The sequence below is a fragment of the Podarcis liolepis genome (assembly GCF_965112155.1).
Source record: "Podarcis liolepis genome assembly, chromosome: 1".
In the NCBI taxonomy this organism is placed as follows: Eukaryota; Metazoa; Chordata; class Lepidosauria; order Squamata; family Lacertidae; genus Podarcis; species Podarcis liolepis.
Window position 1 is genome coordinate 130621887 of NC_139554.1, and position 13136 is coordinate 130635022.

General features: G+C 43.8%; 1 protein-coding gene and 2 long non-coding RNA genes across 4 annotated transcripts in view; 1 reads left to right on the forward strand and 2 right to left on the reverse strand.

The window, feature by feature from the left end:
- PARD3B (par-3 family cell polarity regulator beta) overlaps window positions 1–13136 on the reverse strand; it is a 579832-nt gene that overhangs the window by 285045 nt on the left and 281651 nt on the right. The gene's annotated exons all lie outside the window — the stretch shown is intronic.
- Window positions 1–13136, forward strand: part of LOC310693554 — a 278269-nt gene that overhangs the window by 81589 nt on the left and 183544 nt on the right. The window lies entirely within an intron of this gene.
- On the reverse strand, window positions 2000–6727 carry LOC310693566. The gene is made up of 3 exons (XR_014519241.1): window positions 6181–6727; window positions 4647–4760; window positions 2000–2498 (listed from the first exon to the last, which is right to left on the reverse strand). It is a non-coding gene; the product is annotated as an uncharacterized lncRNA (long non-coding RNA).

Genomic DNA, 13136 nt, shown 5'->3' on the forward strand with positions numbered 1-13136 from the left:
CCGGGTGCTGACAACCCACGCTACGCCGCTGCCCAGGATCCAAACTAAGTTAAGCAAACCAAGAAGTTTTCAGCGATGTTAAGAACACTCAACGCCAGCCGCAAACACTTTTACTGAAAATGATCAGACAGCAGATAATATTCAAGAAGGAAGCATGTGTTGATATTTGTACACTGCCTACTAAAGAATTCAGTTTAGCAGCTTCCCATCCAGAGAACCAAGGGGCGATGGCTGTTTTAGGTCCACATTTTTGTAATGATGCTGTGTAAGCAAAGAATCTAGCATTTGGCACAGTTTCCAGCATCTTCAGAACCTGTGCTTGCTTTTTTCTAAAAATAATCGTTTTTAAATCCCTTGGGGTCGTTGGTCCAATGACAACAGAAAAATATATATGGTGATATTGGGAGGCGCATAGGCAGTAGCTCCAGAAAAACTGGAAATCAGAGCTGGAAGAAGTTCCAGCAGCAGTCTGTGGAGCTTTATAGTGACCTGCAGAAAATCTATAATCCTACCAGGCAGCTGAAAAATCAACTCTAGTACGTTAATGATTATATATGCATCTACAGGAGTCTTTTGCATCAACAAGAATCTCTACTACGTCCAGTTCTTGGGTGGGTGGGCTGGAATAGAGGGGGGAGGAATAGTTTCCCTTATAATTTACTATGGAATTGCTTCATTACTGTATTTTTTATATATAGAAGGAAAGCACAGGTGTTTATAGAAGAAGAAGAAGAAGAAGAAGAAGAAGAAGAAGAAGAAGAAGAAGAGGAGGAGTTTGGATTTGATATCCCGCCTTTCACTCCCTTTAAGGAGTCTCAAAGCGGCTAACATTCTCCTTTCCCTTCCTCCCTCACAACAAACACTCTGTGAGGTGAGTGGGGCTGAGAGACTTCAAAGAAGTGTGACTGGCCCAAGGTCACCCAGCAGCTGCATGTGGAGGAGCGGAGACGCGAACCCGGTTCACCAGATTACGAAACTACCGCTCTTAACCACTACACCACACTGGCTGAACAGAGAAGCTGCCTTATAACAAGTCAGAACTCTGGCCCATTTAGCTTAGTACTCTCTGATCTAACTGTCAGCAGCTCTTCAGCGTTTGGGGCGGGAGCTTTCCCTAATCTTCCCTGGGAACCCCATGGGCTGAACCTCCTGTACACAAGATAAGATGCTCTATCACAGAGCCATGTCCTTCCCTTCCCAACACTTCAGTTTGGAAAGCAAGCTAGCTTTGTCAACTTCTACAGTGGTACCTTGGTTGACGAACTTAATCCGTTCCAGAAGTCTGTTCTTAAACCAAGGTGTGCTTTCCCATAGGAGCAAGGGACTCAATTTACAAATGGAACACACTCAACAGGAAGCGAAACAAGTTCTTATTCCAAGGCAAAGTTCACAGACCAAAACACCTACTTCCGGGTTTGCAGCGTTCTTAATCCAAGTTGTTCATAAAGTAAGCTGTTCTTAAACCAAGGTACCACTGTATTAGAATCATCCAGAACTGCACATATGAACCTCTCTGTAGAATTAAACCATAAGCAAATTCCCACCAATGTTTATTTGAAGAATGCACTTAAAAACCCCCACCAAAAAAACCCCCTAAATCTTACTTTCTTCAAGGCTATAGGGCAGGGCTGGGGAACCTGCGACCCTCTAGAATAGATCAGTGGTTCCCAACCTTTTTTTGGCCATGCATCTCTAAAATCCTGATGCCCACCCGTGACATATAATTCTTATTATTCCAAAAGTGAACTATTCGCGTGGAGGAATTAACTATTAATAACTCATTCTCAAATTGCCCCCCTTAAAAATCAAATTGCCCCTCTGTGGGTCGTGTGCCCCACGTTGGGAACCATGGCTCCAGAGGATGTTGTACTGCGACTCACATCAAGTCTTGCTGTTGAAGCTGCTAGAAGTTGGAGGTCAACAACATACGAAGGGCCTCAGATTCCCCAACTCTTCTAGAAAGGTTATCAATTTCCTCTAATCACTCTACACCCCCCAAGATCGATATAGCTCAGTGCACAGTAATAGCATCAAGGGTTTTTTATTATTTCCAACCAAAGCAATGTGTCACTGTTACAGGCACTATTTTCCCTCCTTCAAGATGTGGCTGTGTTAGTTTTGTTGAAGGAAAAACAGCACCTCGTGGTGTCTTAAAGACTAACAGATGTAGTGTGGCACAAGCTTTCACAGACTCGAATCCAACAAAAAGCTTATGCCACAACAAATCTCTCACGCTGCAATCCTATATCCAGTCTCCTGGGAGTAAACCCTAATGAACTTGCTGTGCTAAGTAAAGACAGAGGACTGAACCACAAATTTCTAAGGTACCAAAAAGATCCTGTTATCATCCTTCTGAGCGTTGGAGCAGTTGAAGGGAGCAATGGCAAACCCAAAATATAAAACTTTGTCAGATGGCTTCCGGGACTCATTTTGAACTGAAATTGCTTATCGGTCTCTCCACGGTTCAAACAAAATTCCTCATCTTTTGAGAGCTGAAGCTGTCAGAACAAAGGCCCAGTATAATTTTATCAGATAAAGCTATGGTGCAGTAACTTTTCCCCACTGTTCCCACCTAGAAGAGTTAAAATTCCTTTGCCATAAATACTGTAGCAATGTTCCAGCAATCAATTCAAAATGACAAACGCAGATGTAGTGAGTTATGCTCCAGGATATTTATAAAGTATCTAGAAATACTAGGGAAAGATCCAAAATCACTTAATTTGATATTACACCCATAAATTAATGTAATTGTTGGGACAACAACATTCCTCAATTTTCAGAGAATATACACAGGCGAACAGTGTCATTTATTCTGCTATGTTCACATTAACGTAGTTGAAAGCTTTATCTTTGGACAAATTCTCTGCATTCATATAAATAATGTCTTTATAACCCCTAAGAGGCATGAACATTAGAATTCAGATCACTAATGACAAGAAGTCAACGGAACTGTGCTTCAGCATCATATTATCATATTATGCTTTTTATAATTTTGACCAATGCTACAGTTTAAAGATAGACTGCATAACAGCTATTTTCTTTCATTTATTTTGTGAATACCTTGATTAACCCTTTTCGAGATCTGTTCAATTACATTAACTCATCTTTTCAAACTACGGTCTCTTCTATATTTTTGAACTAAATACCGGGACTAGCATCATGTTTTAAAATGTTTTTATTTCTCCTTTCAATATATAATATAGGAGAAGAGCTATGAACATCTTGACAGCCTTTGCATAAGTCACCCATTCTTAGAGCATTCAGAATACAGTGGTACCTCGGGTTGAGTTCTTAATTTGTTCCAGAGGTCCGTTCTTAACCTGAAACTGTTCTTAACCTGAAGCACCACTTTAGCTAATGGGGCCTCCCCCTGCCGCCGCACCGCTGGAGCACAATTTCTGTTCTCATCCTGAAGCAAAGTTCTTAACCCGAGGTACTATTTCTGGGTTAGTGGAGTCTGTAACCTGAAGCGTATGTAACCCGAGGTACCACTGTACCATGAATGTAAGGAAAATACATTGCCATGCCATACAAATAACATGCAAGAATATACTCTTAATCAAGAAGATTTTGGAGAGATCTTTGGAGTCCAGCAGGAGACTGTGGACTGGGGGTCCTTGTCTACTCTTCCTGCCTCATGCAAGATATAAATGATTGCCATGCCATGTAAAAAGAATTGGGGCATATTAAGTTTTTCTCCCATTACTGCTGACCAGACTCCTCAGGACCATGCTTTGACTCGTGTTGTTACTGACCTGAAATATTACCATACTTTTCCGTCTTTAAGAGTCTTGAGGGACTCTCAAATTTAAGAAAATGGGGAGAGAGGGCACAGACTTATTGAGCTTTCTTGTTTTTGCAGAGGACTGCTCAGAGCTGATGAGTTTTTGGGGGGTGGGATTGCCGGAAATCGCTCACCTGTACGCCTCTCCTCTGTCCACTCACCAGCAGAAGCTGCCAATCGCCCGCCCAATTGCAGCCAATCAACACCAGCCATTGATGCAGCAACCAATGACACGCCAAATAGCCGCTGACACCTGTGGCAGCAACCAATCAAATGTCCACCCCATGCGCTATCCATGTATAAGACGGCCCCCATTTTTTCACATAATTTTTAAAGAAAAAAAATCGAGTCTTCTACATGGAAAAGTACGGTATTTTAAACAGTTTGCTACTCCCCCAAACCCAAACCCAGTCCCAGACACATCGACCTTTGAAACCCGAATTTCGCCTGTACTTCTACAACATGAATATATTCCACTTAGTCTGTATACATGATGAACATCCAAAACTCTGATGAGGAATGTGCAACCATGTCAAGAAGCAATACTGATGGATGGGCGGATTCTGCCCCCCCCAACCTGACCATAGAAGATTCAGGATGGCACATGCTATCTCAGAGGTCCTCAGTTGGAACACAGTCAATGAAGAATGACGTTGGGCCCCCTCAGTTACCCGTCCCAATTGCATTAGTGACTAAACGTTGCAAAATGCATTTACTTCTTCCAAATCTCGTCATGTTTAATAAGCATTACTTTATTTTTTTCTCCTTAGTTATTTATTTATTCAGTTTACATCTTGCCCTTCCCTCCTGAAGGAGCGCTTAAGGAATGATAAATAATCATATTATGAATTTTTTGTCTCACCTTGTGAAACTAAACTGAGATGTTTGGTTGTCCATGATATTACTGCAGTCTCCTAACATGAAGGGTCATCTTCTTTTCCACAGAAGCAACTGTGCACGCCCAAGGGAAAGGGAACTGAGAGGTGGCGGCAATGCCAAGCAGAATAAAATTCAGTTGGAGAAGGAAAATAGAAGCACACAGTGCTTTCCCCATGAACATGAATAAGCTCCTGTGGACTAATATTAGGTCTTCAAGTGGGAGCATGGAGTAGAAAAGTATTTTCCCTTTTTCCCAGTTTCACTGGTGATACAAGCAGCGTTGTCTAGCACACAAGAGTGGTGGATTTGCATTCAGATTTTAGTGCAGGAAAGGGTTCAATGACTGACCTTTAACAAGCCATCACAATTCCACCTCAGTTTTACTTCCAAAAAATGGGATGACTGATTACTTGCCTCTTAAGCCTTCGGAATAGGCCTGTGCTATACCAGATAGAGGAAGAAGAAGAGTGTGGATTTGATATCCCACTTTATCACTACCCGAAGGAGTCTCAAAGCATCTAACATTCTCCTTTCCCCCACAACAAACTCTGTGAGGTGAGTAAGGCTGAGAGACTTCAGAGAAGTGTGACTAACCCAAGGTCACCCAGCAGCTGCATGTGGAGGAGCGGGGAAGCAAACCTGGTTCACCAGATTACGAGTCTACCGCTCTTAACCACTACACCACACTGGCACTACACCACAGATAGGTGGGGTATAAATAAATATGTAAAAAATATTTTTATTATTCTAACATATTTCCAGGTACTCCCTTTTCACATGGATCAAGGTTTGAAGCTGAATAAAACTAGTGATCTATGACTAAATCACAGCCTGACAACAGTCAAGTACATGTACTGGTTAAAGATTAGCAGTGCCATACCGTGGCATGCATGCATGCCAGGGGTGCCTGTGTGCTGGAGGGCAGGACACAGCGAGTGAACGGAGTCTGCCATGCAGAGAGGGCAGTCGGACGATGCAGCCCTTGGTGGGCAAATATCCCTGACACATGTGAAGAGGAGCACAAGGCCAGGCTGCCTTGGGGGTGACTGGGGGCCCCCTGGTTCACACCCCCTCAAAATTGTGGCCCCTGGCCACACACTCCACACTATGCCCCTATAGATTAGTGCCTCTTATAGATGTCTAGTAGTTGTACACCTCTGTGTAAATGCAAACAAAGGCAATGTTGTAGCTGGGAAATAGATTTGGTAGTGCTTCACATAAATTGCCTTGAAACCAGATTACTATTTTCACATAGAAACTAAGAGTGCCTCCTTTGAAATATGCCAAATGTATTCAACGGGGCTTACTTCTTTAGTAAATGTATGATCTTCTAAGACTTAAACATTCACATGCTTGATACCGAAAAGGCTTCAGAGATTTTGTGTCCCCTCCCCCCGCCTCCAGAATGTCTTAGCTCTCTGCAGATAGGAGGAGAAAGCTTATTTAAGGATATGGGATATCATCCACCAACATCTTGTAAGACTTGAGGAAGGATGTGATTTCTTTCAGAGACTGACCACAATGAAATTCTGAGACGATATTTTGCCTGAAGGCAGTGCTAGATAACCATCAACTTAAATTCTTGGCAGACATTAAGAACTCCAAGGCAGCATTCCAATGGACAGATGGTTGGCAAGTGGTCCATCCTCAAAGCTCAAATGGCTTATCTGTGGTCATGATTATTTTGATGTGGTCCATCAAGACAAGGGGGAGGGGGGTGAAAGAAAGCTGATGAAGGTTCCAGAATGGCGCACATTGTTACTGACCATTCTCAATTCCCATATGGAACATGTTCTACTAAACCTTAAAGAAAACAACTGAGGTGTCACGGTCCGGTTCACGGGTGATTGAAGTCCCAGCAGGGGACGCCAGGACTGGGGGCAAGATGGTGGGGTGGGAACAGGAATGGGGGTCCAGAAGCCAGGAGTCAGGAAGCCAAGATTCTGAGGGTCAGAGAGCCAGAAGTCAAGAAACCAAGGGTCCGAGTGTCAGGAAGCAAGGAGTCACAAAGCCAGGGGTCCGAGGATCAAGAAGCAAGGAGTCAAACACAGCAGGGAACATGTTGCTGTGGCAAAGAGCCGAAGGGAAATGCTGACCTTATATCCTTTCCCGGCTCTTGCCACCAGGTGCTGTGAGTTACCAATCAGCCTCACCTGTGCGGCCGCACCTTGCCTCTTCAGAACAAACTTAGGAAGGCCCCAGCCCTGCAAAGTCCAATCGGTCACAGGGCCTGGCTCCTGCATGCACACCTGACATCAGGTAGCTGGTGCACTCTAATTATGGGATGGAGTATGCTTGCAATCCCTGCTGTGGCTTCCTGAAATTGTATATCTCTGTTACAGTTGTGAACGAGACATGCAACATGTAAGATGGTTTAGTGCTGACATGTCATAACCACCACGTTGAGATTTTCATCTCTTGAAGAGACTAAGAAAATCTTCAACTCTGTTAAATCATCATTCTTGGGATAAACTTTTTTTGTATGAGCATACATCTTTCCACAAGGGTTAACAATGATGCCGAAATCCAGCATCGCCTGAGCTCTGCAAGTGCGGCTTTCTCCTGACTGAAGTGCAGAGTGTTTGAGGACCAGGACATTCACAGGGAAACCAACTTCTTGAAAGTTTCCATCAACGGTGTCGCTGAAAAATCTTACACATCACTTGGGAAGATAGGCAAACTAATATCAGTGTACTGGATGAAGCAAAGATCACCAGCGTCGAAGCAATGATTCTTCAACATCAACTTCGTTGGACTGGTCATGCTGTGCAGATGCCTGATTATCGTCTTCCAAAGCAACTACTCTATTCCGAACTTAAAAATGGAAAGTGTAATGCTGGTGGTCAACAAAAGAGGTTTAAAGACTGTCTCAAGGCAAATCTTTAAAAATGTAGTATAAACACTGACAGCTGGGAAACACTGGCCTGCTAGCACTCCAAGTGGAGAACAGCCTTTACCAAAGGTGTCATGGACTTTGAAGACACCTGAACTCAGGACACAAGGGAGAAACGTGCTAAGAGGAAGGCGCGCTTGGCAAATCCACAGCATGATCAACTCCCACCCGGAAACCAATGTCCCCATTGTGGAAGGATGTGTGGATCCAGAACTGGCCTCCACAGTCACTTATGGACTCACTGTTAAAACCGTGTTTATGGAAGACAATCTTACTTGGCTACGAATGATCACCAAAGAAGAAGACTGCCAAAGTGAAGCAGCTAAAAAATGAAGCACTTCTGAAGACTATCCAATGATAACGACTACTCAGAAGGCTTTCAAAATGGACTAGGCAAAGTCATGTCTAGATCTAGCAGCTACCAGTCCAGATGTTAGCTCAGTGAACTTCCGTTTTCATATTCACTGTCGTTCTGAATACAGGAGCTGGGGAACAAAACTGCAAGTGCCTAGTCTGTGGTCTCAGCATATATCCCATCAGAAATCCAAAATGCACAAGAAGCCGCTCTCCCTGCTCAGTTCCTGTTTGCGGTAGTTTGGTCTCTCCTGTGTTTTACATGCCCTTTTAAACATGATGACATTTCAATTGATGTGAGGACTGATGTCATTCTTTATGCTCTTTTCTATGTGGCAGCCATTTTGTGTTATCCACGGCCCCGTGGCAGCCATTTTGTGACTGGTGCCCACAGAACTTTCTCAAAATTCCAAATGTGCCCACAGCTCCAAAAAGGTTGGCAATCCTTGGTGTCCATAAAATTGTGTATCAGCACTTCTGTATCTCATTTCATTAGAGGTCCACGGCTTTCTACTCTATTAGAATATTTTCCTGCTTAAAGATTTCGTATCCACGGTTGGCATTTTAAGCATTCCAGCAAAAGTGTCTCTTAGAAACTTCTGTGCCTAAAAATAGCTGACCCAACTCATTTAAGTATACTTCCTTCCTTCCTTATAATCTTGGAGTACTTACTTGGCCCTCTTTTTGAGGAGGCTTATCCGAGTCTCACACTTCCAGTATAATGAGTTTCTTTACAGTTTATTGTTCGGTGTGATGTCTGAGGCTTAAATATTTCATGGAGAACAATTTCTCTTTTTGATGTGTGGGATTCCTCAAGCATGTCCCTTTCTTCTTCCAGTCAGCTGAGATGTGCCCCTTTTAAAGGTGAAAGTAAGCAGCTGATCTGATGTAAAATTAAATTCCTATAGATATGCACTCAATCCAGCCTGAACCTGAATTGTTGAGATAAGTATAGTAATTCAGATGGATGTGTGAGTGCCGGCCTGCAATTCAGTTGGAGGCAACTCCTTGTAGTAACTTCAGTTGAACAGACTTATAAGTGCAATCTACTTGGCTCCTAAAATACGGTACTTGGACACTATTTGTCGCACAGATGGGATAAGTGTGTTTTGAACACCATTTGAACCTTGCTTCTTCTTTCTTACGTTATATAAGAAAAACACACAGTTCCCTAACTGCACATTAAACATATACAGTCGGCAGTAGTCAGTTGTGTTTATATTAATGTGTCACTGCAGTGGGGTTCCTTATCGTTACACATTGGTAGCACTAATCTTGCTGACTGGAGCATGCTGAACGGTATATCCCCAAATTTTAATCTGGAACAAAGTATTTGATTAATAATGTTTGATGTCAACAAAGAATGTGTGGCTCTTATCAACCTAAAGATTGCTTTAATGATTTCTAAAATTAAAATGGTTATCTGTGAAATTTCAGGCTTCTAAGTAATGCAAAAATGCTTGAAAATTCAATCTTAAAACGAATTCTCTATTAAAGATAATACATGCACGTGGTCCTAAAGCCACATTTTTCAGAGTCATTTGCCATTCTGGAATTTGTATTTTTGTTGTTACTGATGATTTCTGCTGCTCTTCCACCTATTCCTGTTCAGGTACCTTATACTCTGCCATGTAAACATGATGACCCATGACCCCTCTGGTTTGTAGATCTTACAAACCAGAGAAACTCTGCATGTAGTATGTGGATTTTCAGATGTAATGATCTGCAAATAAAACAGGAAAAGTACCATTCTTTGTTCTACTAAAGAATGCCACACATATAACACCACCTTGAGTGGTTCTCTTGCAAAGGGAATACAGTGGTACCTCGGGTTAAGTACTTAATTTGTTCCGGAGGTCTGTTCTTAACCTGAAGCACCACTTTAGCTAATGGGGCCTCCTGCTGCTGCCGCACCGCTGGAGCACGATTTCTGTTCCCATCCTGAAGCAAAGTTCTTAACCCGAGGTAATATTTCTGGGTTAGCGGAGTCTGTAACCTGAAGCGTATGTAACCTGAAGCATATGTAACCCGAGGTACCACTGTAAGGGGGAAAAACACTGTCGCATACCACAAGGAAGTTAAATGAGTGTTTCCCAAACTTGGGTGTCGAGCTGCTTTTGGACTACAAATCCCATAATCCCAGACCCCTGGTCTTGCTAGCTAGGGATGATGGGAATTGTAGTCCCAAAACAGCTAGAGACCCAAGTTTCAGAAACACTGAGTTAAACTAAAACTCAGTTCAGAAAGTGAATGAAAGAGCTGAAAGATTGATTGCCCCCATGCAAAAATTTTGCTGATTATGAGAAGGTAGTGTATTAAGAAGAAGGCTTCAAGAGGATCTTTAACATCAAGGTATGAGCAGGTGGCGCTGTGGTCTAAACCATTGAACCGATCGGCTTGCCAATCAGAAGGTCGGCAGTTTGAATCCCCGCGACGGGGTAAGCTCCCGTTGCTTGGTCCCTGCTCCTGCCAACCTAGCAATTTGAAAGCACATCAAAGTGCAAGTAGATAAATAGGTACCGCTCCGGCGGGAAGGTAAACGGTGTTTCCATGCGCTGCTCTGGTTCGCCGGAAGCAGCTTAGACATGCTGGCCACATGAACTGGAAAAACTGTCTGCGGACAAACGCCGGCTCCCTCGGCCAGTAAAGTGAGATGAGCACCGCAACCCCAGAGTTGTTTGCGACTTGACTTTACCTTTACCTTTATGAGCATTCTACCTGTGGGCACATCAGTGGAAGGATGGAGGGAGGAGAAGATGCCGAGTGAAAAGGTAAGGTAATGGGAGTGAACCACCACCCCCCTGTTTGCTGAGCATTTGACAGTAGCCAATTCTACAAGTCTGCATCACAGCTAGAGTAAAGTAGTACTCTGTTAATCTTCCTCCTGTCCTCTGAGGTATAAAACTAGGAGGGCAGATGTATTATCTGGGAAGTGTTCCAACTTCATTAAGTCCAAGGCATCAGTGGTTCCAGCATGCCCACTGCCAGACGAGTGTCACGAGCAGAAAAAAAAATCTAGCATCTGCAGGGAAAGGATTAAGGAAAATTAGGAACTCATCAGCAACTGCAGGTTTCTTTAGTGGCATGCAGTAGCTCACAGCGTTTGCCAGTGACGAGAGCCAACTTCTCAAGTCTCTATGGAACAGACCCCCCCAGAAACCTCCACCCGCGGCTTTCCTCCTGCATATCTGCTGACCTCTCAACCAGGACGGAGAACTTGAAAAGACACTCACTGACTAGAGGCATAGAGCTAAGAGACAGAGGTCAATGGTGGGGTAATGCAGAGCAAATTAAAAAGCACTCCACAATTCTAAATGGCTTTGCTGCAACAGAAGCATGTTCTGACATGGCGCATAAGCTGCCAAGGCCATTTTCCTTCCTCCCTTTGTTCAGAAGATTTCATAATTTTGTTGTTGTTCTAAAGTCAGCATGTTTGTCTAGGGTATGCAACTTCTTAAAAGACTAGAAGGCAGCCTAACAGCGGAGGAGTTTTAAAAATGTATCCGCAAGATTCAAGTCTTTTTGAATATAAGAGGATTTAAGTACAGAAATGAAATGTTTATTTGCCAAGCTGAGATCATCTGGGAATTTTGCAGGTGCTTTGCAGCCAGGTGCTGTGAAAGAGTTTCCCATTTGAGCATCCTTTGATGAGCAGAACTGCATGTAATTCATGATTTCCAAGATATGGGGTGATTTGCAAGAGATGGAGCTTTCTAAAGTTGTCCGAGGACTTTTGACATGTGCTTCAGTCCATCAAGCACTAGATATTTGGCTACCCAGCATGACTTGTTTGCCTGCATTTGAGGGTAAAATTGCTTGACTTCACAGTGACCTTGGTGCTGATATTATAGCAAGTCCAAACGAGGTGTCCAATATGCCACCTGAGAGAGTTTTGTGGGATCAATTTCAGTTAATGCAGTCTGAGAACACGGACAAAGTACTTTATGAATCCACCCACATGATCTCTCGACCCTTGGCCGATTAAAGCTAGCCAGGGATGTTTCACTGCACGGGTTCAGACTAGTAAATGTCTCATTACTAGAAGGAGAGATGCCTCTGGTTTTAAGAGAGGTTATTATACAACTTCCCTAAAGGTGAGAACTTCAGAGCAAATTGCGCTGGACAATTATAGGTCAGCGGCCAACACTCCTTTTCTGGGTAAGTTGACTGAGAGAGTAGTGGCCATGCTACAAACATTCTTGGAAGATACAGATCATCTTGACCGGCTTTGGAAATGAATTGGCCCTGGTCACTCTGATGGATGGGGGTGTCAGGAATGTTCCTTCCCAGTGTGAAAGTGAGGGATCTGAGGCCCAAGAAGAGGGGAGGCAGAAAGAGATAGAGGTTTGCTTTCTTCACAGGCAGAGAGTGAAGAGAGTCCCTCCTCCCCTGGAATGCTAGTCATAAATTCACAGGAAAATTTAAGGTAGGCAGAGGCGCTGCAACTTTCAGACAAGTTTTCAGAGGAGGAGATGTAAGCTGGATGGTCTGTTCCGGAATCTCCTCGCTTTTGGAGAGTTCAGGCTTGGCGTCAAGCCCACAAGAGGAGCAGCAGCCGATGGCGTATTTCCTGTTGGAAAAGAGCCCACCCTCCAGTGGGCTCAACTGACCTATCTAGCGAGGAAGATTGAGCTGTGTGCTCGGACTGAGCTACTGTGTAAAATAGCAATAAATCTGGACATTATAAAAGCACCAGCCTGTTGTCTCTTGGTGTGAGGGAGAGATTGTAAATCCTGACAGGGGGAGCGCAATCCTGCTGTTGTTACTTGATCTCTCAGAGGTATTCAAGATGGCTGAACATGCTGTCTTCCTGGACCAGCTCTGTGGGAAAAGGAGGCACTCTCCCTCAATGGTGCCATTCCTACCTGCAAGACCATTAACACAGAGTGACTTTGAGTGACTGTATGTCAGCCCCCTGGCATATGGGGTTCCCCTCAGGGTACCATCTCGACCCCAATGGTTTTAAACAGTTGCTTGAAGGTGGCGGGGGGGGTTGGTGATGGGCCAATAAACTGAAGCTGAATCCTAATAAGACAGAAACCCATGGGCAAGCAGTTCCCAAGTTTGGGAAACTGGCAGGTTGCCTGTTCTTGACAGAGTTGCACTCTCCCTGAAGGAGCAAGTATGTAGCTTGAGGGCACCTCTTGGATTCAACACTGTCACTGGAAGCAAAGGTGTCCTCAGTGGTCAAGGGAGGGGTTTTTTGGACTAATACTCCAGCTATGG